At 45.8% G+C, this 14724-nt stretch overlaps 1 protein-coding gene across 4 annotated transcripts in view; it reads left to right on the top strand.

The window, feature by feature from the left end:
* The first annotated feature begins 3191 nt into the window (after positions 1 to 3191).
* Positions 3192 to 14724, top strand: part of BEGAIN (brain enriched guanylate kinase associated) — a 597092-nt gene continuing 585559 nt past the window's right edge. For all 4 annotated transcript variants that reach the window (XM_069949877.1, XM_069949884.1, XM_069949883.1 and 1 more), the window contains exon 1: positions 3192 to 4336. The gene's annotated coding sequence lies outside the window, so the exon portion shown is untranslated. The remainder of the gene's footprint in view (positions 4337 to 14724) is intronic.

Here is a 14724-nt window from a genome sequence, read left to right as displayed (position 1 = left end):
CCATCTGGCACTGCTATACTTACAGTATGGTCTGTTGCTGACTAACGCTTTACTGCGATGACGTCTTTAGGAAATTGCTAAGTATTGTGCATCCAGAAAGAAGCAACACCATGGATCCAGATCCACTATACCACATCATGTCCTATAACACCGTGGAGCTAGATGTACTACACCGCATCATGTCCTATAACACCATGGAGCCAGATCCACTACACCGCATCATGTCCTATAACACCATGGAGCCAGATGTACTACACCGCATCATGTCCTATAACACCATGGAGCCATATCCACTACACTGCATCATGTCCTATAACACCATGGAGCCAGATCCACTACACCGCATCATGTCCTATAACACCATGGAGCCAGATGTACTACACCGCATCATGTCCTATAACACCATGGAGCCATATCCACTACACTGCATCATGTCCTATAACACCATGGAGCCAGATCCACTACACCGCATCATGTCTTATAACACCATGGAGCCATATCCACTACACTGCATCATGTCCTATAACACCATGGAGCCAGATCCACTACACTGCATCATGTCCTATAACACCATGGAGCCAGATGTACTACACCGCATCATGTCTTATAACACCATGGAGCCAGATGTACTACACCGCATCATGTCCTATAACACCATGGAGCCAGATCCACTACACCACATCATGTCCTATAACACCATGGAGCCAGATCCACTACACCGCATCATGTCCTATAACACCATGGAGCCAGATGTACTACACCGCATCATGTCCTATAACACCATGGAGCCAGATCCACTACACTGCATCATGTCCTATAACACCATGGAGCCAGATGTACTACCGCATCATGTCCTATAACACCATGGAGCCAGATCCACTACACTGCATCATGTCCTATAATACCATGGAGCCAGATGTACTACCGCATCATGTCCTTTAACACCATCCATCCAGTGTGGCCAAATTGTCCATCATGATACACACGCGCTTAGGGTGGGTTCATACTGAGGAATTCTCGCGGATAAACTCCGCAGAATTCCGTCAGCTGTCTACGCGCACAGCCGCACGCCTTTCCGCCGGCTCCATAGACACCATTCTATGGGCCGGCATATTCCACCATACGCCTGCCCATAGAATGGTGTCTATGGAGTCGGCGCGGAAAGGTGCGCGGCCGTGCGCACGGACAGCCGACGTAAATTCTGTGGAGTTTTATCCGCGAGAATTCCGTAGTGTGAACCCACCCTTAGATATGAGAACAGAGAAGCCATTAGTGAGCGGTGCTCAGGCTCGATAACATCATGCTAACTAAACCTGTTGCGGGGTGTTCCCCATTCTATATCTCTCATTATGATGGAAGTTGTAGTCTTGGATCGCCTGGAGAGCCACCGGTTGTGGAGCAGTGTTTTAGTGGAGGTCACAATTGTTCAGGGCAGAATGGGTGTTGTAGTTTTGAATTGAGTTTTGAACACAGCCTGTATTGAGGTCAGCGGAGGCAAATTGTCACCAGAAATCCGTCAATGCGGCACCATTTAATAACATTACACGCAACGTAGAGCAATGTTTGTGCTGTGTGATCATGTCGCCATGCAGCACTAGCACTAGCCACCTATTCAACTGATAAAAAAAATGTTTCTAGGAAAGCTGGGTGACACGTTGATGGCCATTAGAGTGTCTATAGGAGTTGTCACACAGATTTGTCAGACTCCTATATGACTGACTTTTCCTATATGGACTGGGTTGTCATAGTAAGAAAGTCCCTTTAAGAGAAAAGGTCAGAAGCACCTCACATATAGATTCATGAAGTGGTCTGAACGCTGACCAGGCCGCCCACATTCTTTATCTGTACAGTGCGGCCATACTGGAAAAACAGGAATGTTCTTTATAGCAGCTTGTAAAGCCGGCTATGGACATATGGACAGCTAGGTGTCTGTCAAAGGATGCCACCTCAGGATGTGGGTGGCCAAGCAATACGTCTGCCATTGGAGGAAACAAGGCTCCTGTCTAGGCCTATTCTCTAGATCAGGGGAAGGGAACCTTGGCTCTCAAGCTGTTGTAAAACTACTACTTCCATCATGCCTGGACAGCCAAAGCTTTAGCTTTGGCTGTCTAGGCATGATGGGAGTTGTAGTTTTACAACAGCTGGCGAGCCAAGTCAAGTTCAAGCTGGGGAGTTCAAGTCACTTGTTTGATCAGTATACAAGTCTATTCAAGTCTATAGGATCCATTTTGCATCATATCCTATCCGTTTTGCATTTTTTATAGACCGGGTATATGGAGGAGGACATGTTATTTCACAGACAGGTCTCCTTTTGTTAAGGAGAGAGGTTATTGTTAGCCTCCAGGCCAGTTTAGTTCCTCTCCACCCCCCTAATTCTCTTTTAAGTGGCCTGATAAACTAGATGACAGTGTTTTCCATTGCCGTTTTGTAACGCCTGGAGTAGTGGATCCACTGGACCGACAGCAGCGATGGCACTAACCTCACCAGGGGGCGGAGTCTAAGGGGCCGCTGGTTTTCACCAGAGCCCGCCGCAAGGCGGGATGGACTTGCTGCGGCAGGCGACCCCCAGGTCGCTACCCCTGGCTTGGTTGCTGGTGTCGGCAGGCGAGGCGTGGCAGGAGATGGCACAGGCAATGGTCTGCAGGTGAGAGCGCACGTGACAGGCTGAACACGGGAACAGATGGAGTGACAGGGGAACAGGAACCAGGAACAGGGACTTGGGACCAGGTAACGGATAGGACTCAGGAACAGGGACTTGGGACCAGGTAGCGGAATAGGACACAGGAACAACAGGGGGCTGGGCCAACGCTATGGGAAGCATGTAGAGGCTCCAACACTAAGGACAGGGCATGCTGGGATTTATAGGGGAGTGATTGGTGCCACTAACCAATTAGGAGCGCACTGCCCCTTTAAATCTGAGACAGCCGGCGCGCGCGCGCCCTAGGAGGCGGGGACGCGCGCGCCGGCCGGCACAGACCGCGACATGCACGGAGGAGAGGTGAGGCGCCCCAGGGGCCGAAGCAGCAGCAGCGCCGGGTCCCTACACAAGGACCCCGGTGGCTGCACGGGACAGGAGGCGGTCGCGGCGGCAACCCGGGACGCGGGAAGCCGCCGCGGCCGTGACACGTTTCATCTGTCGGCCAAAGAAAAAACGAGAACATAAGGCAGAACATGAAGACGGAGAGCAACCAATCAGATTATGGCTTCCATGTCGCCGACTGCACTGGAGAAATGAAAGCTGGAATCTGATTGGTTGTCAGGGTCATCTGCTAGGCTCTAGGTTTATACATAGGGTCTAGTAGAGGAGTTGCCATAACAACCAATCAGATCAAGACTCACAATCCTAAGCTACACTGAACAAATGAAAGCTGAAATCCGATTGGATGATATGTTGAAAGAAGTTATCAGCAGCCAATCAGATCTCAGCTTATGCAGTATGCCAAAATTCAACCTATACCCAGCTGTGATGTATTGTTATGCTGGGTAATGTGTATTCCCTCATACCAGTGTAACAGACAGGTATGGGCTACAAACTGTCCCTCACACACCTACACCTAGCTGTGAGGCAGCAGTGCCACCAGCAGTCTCCCAAGGGAACTACTTCAGTTAGTGTGGAAGGTTCCAGCAAGTGGGCGGAGCTATATTAATCAGCTCCCCATAAAAACAAGTTGTGGTGACAGGAAAGGTCAGTCACTTGGTGAGTTCAGTGTGTGAGGGAATTCAGTCAGAGCACAGACGGGGGTCTGTCACTGAGAGGAAAGGAGGAGCGCTAAAATCGCTATCTTGTGAGGTAGCAGAGGCCTTTGTACCAGCATTACAGCCCTGTGGTACATTAGGGACCTCTGGAGATTTGTAGGATCCATATATTGTGGCTTCTGTAAAGCTTCCTAGAAGTAAAGAGGAAGAACGTTCAAGTCTGACTGGTTAGTGAATTAGTCAGCAGTGGCCGACATAGCCAACTCATCTCCGTACTTGTACTATAACCATCCCAGGCCGCCACACATCCACTGTAAGGGACTGGACTGTATACATAATCTATATCCAAGAAGCCGTCAGTAAAGATGCTGCCTCAAGGCCTCCGTCCTTGTCTCCATGCTGTCTGTTTAACAAACTGCACCACATCAAGGGTGACCCGCCATCTTGTCATCAGCCAGACAGCAGTATCAGAGGGAATCACAAGGTCCACTTCACTGACCTCCATTACCAGCAAAGACACAGGTGCAGCCCCTCTACAACCTGTACAGCGGACCCCCACAAGAGAGAGACATTATAGGGAAACGCCAGAGAGAAGCCTGCCCCTGCGGAAGCCTTCAGGACCACCAGTCACCGTGACAAGGTAGTGTGACTAAAAGGCTGTGGCACTTTACAAAGGAGGAAGGGCTTCTCATAGGTCGCCACAATAGCCGCCAGGCTCTAGGTTTTATACAAGGGCTTTAGTAGAGGAGTTGTCCTGTTTTGGTGCCTTATCTCCTTCAACCCCTCCCCTCTCCATAAGAGAACCATGAAGACGGGAGAGAGCTTCAAATAGCTTTTTCATGATTTTTCGGCCAATTACAAAGTTTCTTAAAATCTCCTGTACTATTGATTTATGCAAAATTTTTTTAAATGACAACGACACTTTAAAGTGAACCGTCAGGCCCAGTGGGAGAAAACTCCCTCCCCTCTATGACGCCTCTATTAGAATTCATGGAGCTGTATCATAGAGGGGCGGGGTTACCTCCCACTGGTGTGGGTCGGCCCACCTCCAGTGCTTCAGGCCAGGCCTGATGGTACATTCACTTTAAGGGTAGCTTCACATGTACCGTATCGCTGCGTATATAACGCTGCGTTTTTATCGCTGTGTGTTTGGTGCGATTTTTACATGCGAGTTTTGATTTTCACATGATTTTCATGTGAAAATCAAAACTCACATGTAAAAATCGCACCTAACACGCAGCGATAAAAACGCAGCATTAAATACGCAGCGATACGGTACGTGTGAAGCTACCCTAATGCTACTTCTTGGTTTCTGGTGATGCACTGCCCCAGTAGATGTGTCTGGTCAGCCATTCAATGACGGCAGTTCCTTACACTTCATTAGCAACCAGGAAGTAATGGTGGCAAGCAGGGACCTGGAGTGGTAGCAGCTGTGTGGGCTTGGGGTAGGTGAGTATTGCTTCCTTTTTATGTTTACAAACCCCCCAGGAATATACACATTTTTTTAAAATTCACAGATAACCCCTTAAAGCAGGGATGGGGGCCCTAAAGCTGCTGCAAAACTACAATTTCCATCACGCCTGTTCAGCCAAAGCTTTTGCGATCCCCATCTCTGCCTTAAAGAAATTAAAAACCTCCAGAAATAAACAGCTCCACACCTGACCATGGATGTGCTCCCAACTATAAAGTGAGTGAATCAGCAACTACAAAAAGAGAAAAATAGCATAAGCTCCTCCTACAATGTCACCTGATTATACCTGGTTTAGAAATGCTTCCTAGATTTTTTTTTCGAGAAATTGTTACTCACATCTTAGATTTTGATGTTCGGCCAAACTTTAAAAAAAAATTAGAGGAGCATGCAAAAATTGGCAACCATTCGCTAGATCAATCTTCTGCAAGATTTTTTTTGCATCCAAAAACCACATGGACATTTTAATTTTTTTTTGCTATTACATTAGTGTAATACAGAAGTTCTCATGTTCACAGAACATTTAGAATAATAGATTGTGTCGAGTTTCCCCTGTTTCGTACTTGTTGAGGTTTTTCACGTTTTGTAATCAGGAAATTACCAGCAGCAGCGAGTGTTGCTACACAACCAGCTGAGTGTGTTCCAGCTCCTCCATTACTAATGCTGCTGCTGCGAGGCGATTATTGGCTGCCGTCCTGCAGCGTGACCTTCAGCTGTTACTTGTTGGACGAGAGCAAGAGGAAGATAATTTACATGGGCTGAAAGTAAAAAATTAGGAAACAAAAACATGACCTTTTACCGTCTGAAAAAATATAGTATTTTTTAAAGGGGAAGTAGCGAGATTAATAATTAAGCTTTTTCACTAAATTAAAGTGGTTTTGTGGGATTACGCTATTGATGCGCTATCCTTTGGCGGCTGACCATTTTATGTGCAGATGTCTAGGAGAGAACGGTCAGGCATGTTGGGTGTCATCATGCCCAATGCTTTTGATCTCATGTCTGGCTTTTAATGTACTTTTAATAGAAAACAAGTTTTTCTTATCCGAAGTTCCCCTTTAAGCTTGTTGTTGCTGGATGCTGTTTAGCAAAATCTGTCAACAGACAAAATTTTATAATATAAGACTTGATGCATGGCAGAGAAGTTTGAAGACTACTTTTGCACAGCTGCAGTAAATCACTTCAAAGGGGTTATCCAATGCTACAAAAACATGGCCACTTTTGCCCCACTCTTGTCTCCAGTTTAGGTTTGCAATTAAGCTCTATTTACTTCAATGGAACTGACTTTCAAACCCCACCCAATCTGGAGACAAGAGTGGTGCAAAAGTGGCCATGTTTTTGTAGCACTGGATAATCCCTTTAAGTAAAAGCTGTCAGCCTGGTGCAGGACTGATGATGATGCTGCTGCTGCTGCAATTAGCTCACAGAGAATTTCCTACACCGATACACTGTAGCAGGAAATAGATTTGTGGCTACTAAGAGCATCTTGCTTGCTTTAGAGCAGGGGGGTCAAACTCAGGCCCTCAAGCTGTTGCAAAACTACAATTCCCATCATGCCTGGATAGGCAAAGCTTAGCTTTGGCTGTCCAGGCATGATGGGAATTGTAGTTCTGTTACAGCTGGAGGGCTGCGAGTTTGACATCTGTGCTCTAGAGTATAGGTATGGACCTTCGGCTGTTGCAAAATTACAATTCCCATTATGTCTGGACAGCCTGGGGATTATTTTTACAGTGTTTCATGTGTGTAGCAAAATCTTATAAAAGGAAATAGAATTGTGCCTGCTCTGAGGACACAGCTTTTCTGTGCAAATACATGAAACAGCCTATAGATCGCCATGAGATCAGTGTAATGCTTCATTTCCCCTGCGGAGGTGCTGTAGCAAAATGCAACACTTGCTTATTTCTGGGGGGTTCATCTAATAAAAAAATAGACATCCCCTTTTAAAAGGAAAGCTGAAAATGTGTGTTTTTAAGTGGCAGAGAAGGATGATGGCGGGGTCCCGGGAGCTAGGTTGTGAAATTTTTTAACATTATAGATTTCTTATAGAATAATGCAGTTACTAGGGGTACTGGGTTGTTCTGTGATTTTTGTACCCGTGTTCTATGGTAATTCACAAGGCTCCAGGGTTGCAGACAGGAGCCATTTTTCTCGCTTCTTTTTCTTCTCCTTCCGGCCCGGTCCCAGGATACCTTCTGCATAATGTTGAGCAGAGCGCAGTGCTGACTGTGCAGCCATCAGGGCTTTGTGTCTCCTGTATCCGTCTGGAAAAGGTCATTGTGCAGGAGTGACAGCATCTGGTCCTGACACTGCGCAGGATCGCACATGTTAGTAATGGGAAGTGTTACATTATTCTTCATACTGTCTGCCTTACATATGTCAGCAGCTGGCTCAGTGGAAGGGAAGCTGAAGCAAGTGTATTGCAACCTATTGGCAAATGTATGGTAGAAAAACATTCTAGTAGGTTTGCAAAAATATGAGAGGATTTGTACAAATAGACACAGAAGGTGCTCAGGCGCACACAGATCCGCCAGGAATTATCAAGGATATAATGAATTTATGAAAACAAAATGGTCTTTGTGGTTAAAGTGATACATAGGATCAGTAAGCATGTGCAGCACACACATAATGAGGAAAGAGTATGAAATCATGAGTCAAATTACTTTCCTTCTCTTGTCCTGAGCATTGCTTCCCATCTTATTCATAGATCACAGCTCCCCATCTCATTCCAGGTCCCCAGCATGGCTCTCCATATCATTCCTGATCCACAGCATGGATCCTGAGCTTATTCATTGACCACAGCATGGCTCCTCTGCTTTCTCCTAGTCAAAGGCCGTTGCTCCTTATCTTGTTTCTGGTCCCCAACATGGCTTCCCATCTCAACCATGGTAATATGTCTCCCCTCTCTTTTTAGGTCCCCAGCCTTGCTTATCATTTCCTGGTCCTTAGCATGGCTCCCCTTCTCTTTCCAGTTCTCCACATGACATGCTATCTTAGCAAATTGCTGATCTAAACGAAGTGAAGTGCCTTATTTGATAGGCGCTCCCCTCATTAAGCTGCTGGCCTTTCAGCGCTGTTCAGCTCCCTGCCGCAAACTAAGCTCTTGATTTAGATCAGCAATTTGCTCATCTCTAGTTACCAGCATAGCTTTTCCCATCTATTTCCTAGCCCCAGCATGGCCTACCATCTTATTAGTAGACTCGATCATGGCTACCTGTTTCATCCTGGGTCCCCAGCATGGCTCCCCATCTCATTCCTAGTTCCCAGCATGGCTCCTCATCTCATTCCTAGTTCCCAGCATGGCTCCCCATCTCATTCCTAGTTCCCAGCATGGATCCCCATCTCATTCCTAGTTCCCAGCATGGCTCCCCATCTCATTCCTAGTTCCCAGCATGGCTCCTCATCTCATTCCTAGTTCCCAGCATGGCTCCCCATCTCATTCCTAGTTCCCAGCATGGCTCCTCATCTCATTCCTAGTTCCCAGCATGGCTCCCCATCTCATTCCTAGTTCCCAGCATGGCTCCCCATCTCATTCCTAGTTCCCAGCATGGCTCCCCATCTCATTCCTAGTTCCCAGCATGGCTCCCCATCTCATTCCTAGTTCCCAGCATGGCTCCCCATCTCATTCCTAGTTCCCAGCATGGCTCCCCATCTCATTCCTAGTTCACAGCATGGCTCCCCATCTCATTCCTAGTTCACAGCATGGTTCCCCATCTCATTCCTAGTCCCCAGCATGGCTCCCCATTTCATTCCTAGTTCCCAGAATGGCTCCCCATCTCATTCCTATTTCCTAGCATGGCTCCCCATCTCATTCCTAGTTCCCAGCATGGTTTCCAATCTCATTCCTAGTTCCCAGCATGGCTCCCCATCTCATTCCTAGTTCACAGCATGGCTCCCCATCTCATTCCTAGTTCACAGCATGGTTTCCAATCTCATTCCTAGTTCCCAGCATGGCTCCCTATCTCATTCCTAGTTCCCAGCATGGCTTCCCATGTCATTCCTAGTTCCCAGCATGGCTCCCCATCTCATTCCTAGTTCCCAGCATGGCTCCCCATCTTATTCCTTGTTCCCAGCATGGCTCCCATGTCATTCCTAGTTCCCAGCATGGCTCCCCATCTTATTCCTTGTTCCCAGCATGGCTCCCCATCTTATTCCTAGTTCCCAGCATGGCTCCCCATCTCATTCCTAGTTCCCAGCATGGCTCCCCATCTTATTCCTTGTTCCCAGCATGGCTCCCCATCTCATTCCTTGTTCCCAGCATGGATCCCCATCTCATTCCTAGTTCCCGCCATGCCTTTCTGTTTCATTATAACTCCCCAGCATGGCTCTTATCTCATTCCTCATAAACAGCATGGCTCCCCATCTCATTCCTGGTCCACTTATTAGCTCCCTATCTCATTCCTGGTCCACTTATTAGCTCCCTATCTCATTCCTGGTCCACTTATTAGCTCCCCATCTTATTCCTCTTTTCCAATATGATTTATCTACCTATTTCTATTTTCCAGCATGGCATCTCATTTTATTCCTGGTCTGCAGCATACTCCTCTCATTCTTAGGGCCCTATTAGACCAACAGATTATATTTTGTTGCTTTTACAGCAGTTTGTTCTACAGCAATTCTTTTGTCTTCCTTAGGGTTCATTTATACAGAAAGATTATCTGACAGATTATCTGCCAAAGAGTTGAAGCCAAAGCCAGGAATTGATTTGAAAATAGGAGAAATCTTAGTCTTTCCTTTATGACCTGTTCTCTGTTTATAGTCTGTTCCTGGCTTTGGCTCAATGGATTTTGCTTGATCCTCAGCATGGCTTCCCCTCACTATTGATCCCCAGCATGGCTCCCCCTTACTTGTGGCCTCCAGCATGGCTCCCCCCTACTCTTGATTCCCAGCATGACTTCCCTCTCACTCTTGATCCCCAGCATGGCTCCCCCTTAGGGTCCTATTCCACGGGCCGAGGAGGGCCCGATCAACGATGTAAATGAGCGGCGATCTGCTAGATCGCCGCTCGTTTACTGGTTACCGATGTCCTTGCAGCCCTTTCAGCAGCAGTAATACATTACCTGCAGGTCTTCTCCGCGCTGTCTTCATCCCAGGGTCCCGCGCGCTCTATCTTCTGAATGGCCGGTCAGCTTACAGGCCACACTCAGCCAATCACAGGCCGGTCAATTCCCAGCCTGTGATTAGCTGAGCGCTCCGTCAGCTGACCGGCCATTCAGAAGATAGAGAGCGCGGGACCCTGGGATGAAGACAGCGCGGAGAAGCCCTGACAGGTAATGTATGCTGCTGCTGCTGTCAAATCATTGGTCGCCCGCCGCGCACCGCTATTCAACCGTTGCGATGCGCGGTGGGGGAACGATGATTTTAGGTCTGGCCCTAAATGAACGATCAGCCGATGACACGATCATCGGCTGATCGTTCTCTCTATTTCACCGAACGATAATCGGCCGAATTGGGCCAAATGGGGCCGATCCGGCCGATTATCGTTACTGTGTAATAGGGCCCTTACTCATGGCCTCCTGCATGGCTTCCCCCTACTCTTGATTCCCAGCATGACTTTCCTTTCATTCTTGATCCCCAGCATGGCTCCCCCTTACATGGCCTCCCCCTTACATGGCCTCCCCCTTACACAAGGCCTTACAGCATGACTACCCCTTATTCCTGGCCTTCAGCATGGTTCCCCCTACTTGTGGCATCCAGCATGGCTTCCCCTCTATGGTCCCCAGTATGGCTGCTCACCCCAGTTTAGCATGATGTGGGATACACCTCCCAATCTCTGTTCCATCTATTTGTCAGGCCTCAGGAACATTTTTTCCTATGTGAATATACAGTATGTATGGTCCGTTGTGTTTTTCACAGCTCCAGTTTGTACAATCAATCAGCCCAGGGCGTTCTTGGAATAAATGTTTGCAGTTTACATGAGGTTAAACAGCAAATGATCTTAAGTAGTAAGTGTCAGTGCATTATGCATTATAATGGAGTCCTGTACCATCCCCGGGGAGGCTGCGGGATTCATGTAGAACAAGATGCATGTGGGTGGATTCCCGGATTACCCAAGGAATACCATTCTGGTTGCAAAATAGGAAACGGCATGAAACTTTAAAGACGTTCCAAGAATAGTGAAATGGATAAGGAACAATGCTTCATGTAGAAATCCATAATAGAAACCTATCAGTGTTTCCCAACCTATGGCTCTCCAGCTCCATAACTTTTATCCCCATCATACCCTGATGGTTGTGGAATTCAGTCATCAGGGGTAACACGTTAAGGTCAGGATAGGGGTAGTTTTGTTAAAGTGGGTGACAAAGAGTAGGTCAGGGCAAGTGGAGTTTGATCAACAGAAAAAAAAGGGCTGAGGTCAGTGTAAGAGGCGTTCATTCAACACAGGTAAAAGACAGAAGGTCAGGGCAGGCAGAGTTTGGTCAACATGTGTAGGAGGCATAACACTGAGTTAGGTTAACATGACTAAGAGGTCAGGTTAAAGGTAGGTGGAGTTTGGTAAAAAAAAGAATAAAGGTTTATTTAACATGGGTAACAGGTGGAAGATCAGGGCAGGCAGACTAGTCAAGATAGAAGCTCAGGACAATCTGAGAATCTTGAGTCTACACAGGAAAGAGGCCAAGGTCAGGGCTGGCAGAGTTTGGTCAAAATGGGTAAAAGGACAGGTAAAGTTTGGTCAACACATGTTAAAGTCTAAGGTCAGGGCAAGCCTAGTAAGGTCTACACAGGAAACAGGGCAAGCCTAGTAAAGTCTACACAGGAAACAGGCCAGGGCAAGCCTAGTAAGGTCTACACAGGAAACAGGCCAAGGTCAGGGCGAGCCTAGTAAGGTCTGCACAGGAAACAGGCCAAGGTCAGGGCAAGCCTAGTAAGGTCTACACAGGAAACAGGGCAAGCCTAGTAAAGTCTACACAGGAAACAGGCCAGGGCAAGCCTAGTAAGGTCTACACAGGAAACAGGCCAAGGTCAGGGCGAGCCTAGTAAGGTCTGCACAGGAAACAGGCCAAGGTCAGGGCAAGCCTAGTAAGGTCTACACAGGAAACAGGCCATGGTCAGGGCAAGCCTAGTAAGGTCTGCACAGGAAACAGACCAGGGTAAGGGCAAGCGTTGTAAGGTCTACACAGGAAACAGGCCAAGGCCAGGGCAAGCCTAGTAAGGTCTACACAGGAAACAGACCAGGGTAAGGGCAAGCGTTGTAAGGTCTACACAGGAAACAGGCCAAGGTCAGGGCAAGCCTAGTAAGGTCTGCACAGGAAACAGACCAGGGTAAGGGCAAGCGTTGTAAGGTCTACACAGGAAACAGGCCAAGGTCAGGGTAAGCCTAGTAAGGTCTACAGAGGAAACAGGCCAAGGTCAGGGCAAGCCTAGTAAGGTCTGCACAGGAAACAGACCAGGGTAAGGGCAAGCGTTGTAAGGTCTACACAGGAAACAGGCCAAGGTCAGGGCAAGCATTGTAAGGTCTACACAGGAAACAGGCCAAGGTCAGGGCAAGCGTTGTAAGGTCTACACAGGAAACAGGCCATGGTCAGGGGAAGCCTAGTAAGGTCTGCACAGGAAACAGACCAGGGTAAGGGCAAGCGTTGTAAGGTCTACACAGGAAACAGGGCAAGGTCAGGGCAAGCGTTGTAAGGTCTACACAGGAAACAGGCCAAGGTCAGGGCAAGCCTAGTAAGGTCTGCACAGGAAACAGGCCAAGGTCAGGGCAAGCCTAGTAAGGTCTACACAGGAAACAGGCCAAGGTCAGGGCAAGCCTAGTAAGGTCTTCACAGGAAACAGGCCAAGGTCAGGGCAAGCGTTGTAAGGTCTACACAGGAAACAGGCCATGGTCAGGGCTGGCAGAGTTCAGTCAGCATGGTAAATAATACAAGCAGATCTGCATTTGGTGCAGTGTTTTGGATCAGCAATCATTTTAATGAATTTAATAATTTTCTTACTTTAAATGAGATTTTAGGGCATGTCTTCAGGATTAGTATCTCCAGGCTGTTGCAGTCCTCATCTGGGGGTCAGCACTCACCGCTATGGATAAGGACATGAACATTTCAATCAGTACAGATTCTCTGGTGACCTGCATGAAAGTCACTCGGGGTATCCATTGCATGTTCATGTGTTTCTACTTAATAATGCATGCTATGGTCTCCAGCTCTGAGCTGAAAAGCCGCGCTGTGAGATGGAAGCTGTGTCGCTGCCAAGATGTACATATCACATGCCTCACATATGCGACACATTCAGCACAACTGCCAGGATTTAAGGGTAGTTGTAAAAAAAAAAAATATAATTTTTTTATGGTTATTTGTATTTCTACTTTCATTTCCGTATAACATTTTCATTGTATTAATATTAAGAAACATTCTCAGTATTATTGTGAAATTTCTACTGTATAATTTTGTATGCATTTTTTAAATTATATTATTTTTATTTTATGAATATTATTTTATTCATATATGTACTTCCTTTCATTAAGAAATGTTACATTTGTTTTATTGTTTTTATTATTTGTATTTTATATTTGTATTTGTTTGACTTAATTTTGTTGATATGAACTTTGTTTTGGTATTCTTGTAAAGTCTTATTTAGTATTACATTTGTCCTTGTATAAATATTATTCTATTTTTAGTGTTAGGAAAAATACATAAATAAATGACTGGCTATGTTCACACACAGTATTTCCTTCAGTCTTTAGGTCAGTCTTTTTACAACCAAAATTGGGAGATGGTTGAAAACACAGAAATGGGCAAATCTTATGATTATAATTTTGCCCTGTCAGTTCCACTCCTGGATTTGGTTGAAAAACAGACAGAAATACTATGTGCCAACATAGCCACACATTGTATTTACATTTTTTTCACAACCTAGAAATATTTTTTATTTTATTTTACTAAGAAACATTTTATTTATTTTTATGTTATTGTTAAATATTTTTACAATATATGTGGGGTTGATACTTTGTTGAGCAAACAATCCCAAAACTGCCACCTGCTGGACACTAATATTGCAACATTCAACTGGTCACTGACGTCTCTTATGTTCTCATTAGGCTTCTATCTAGAATGACAATTATGCCCTCTGGTGGTAAGATGGTAGACCACCATTGTAAATTTCTAAAAAACTTGGAAAACTGGTTTAGTGCATTCTCTCAATATTGTAAAATCTACATATTAACTCTTCATTCCTGTTAATTAATTTAAAAATATTATTATTATTATCATCATTGGTATTATAGTAGCTATATTCTTGTATATAGGAGCAGTATTATACTAGATATATTCTTGTATATAGGAGCAGTATTATAGTAGTTATATTATTGTATATAGGGGACAGTATTATAGTATATTCCTGTATATAGGGACAGTATTATAGTAGTTATATTCCTGTATATAGGAACAGTATTATAGTAGCTATATTCTTGTATATAGGAGCAGTATTATACTCGATATATACTTGTATATAGGCGACAGTATTATAGTAGCTATATTCTTGTATATAGGGGACAGTATTATAGTAGTTATATTCCTGTATATAAAGCAGTATTATAGTAGTTATATTCTTGTATATAGGAGCAGTTTTATAGT

This window comes from Dendropsophus ebraccatus, chromosome 13, assembly GCF_027789765.1.
Source record: "Dendropsophus ebraccatus isolate aDenEbr1 chromosome 13, aDenEbr1.pat, whole genome shotgun sequence".
NCBI lineage: Eukaryota > Metazoa > Chordata > Amphibia > Anura > Hylidae > Dendropsophus > Dendropsophus ebraccatus.
The sequence above is the reverse complement of the archived record's forward strand: the minus strand, read 5'-3'. Positions and strand labels throughout refer to the sequence as shown.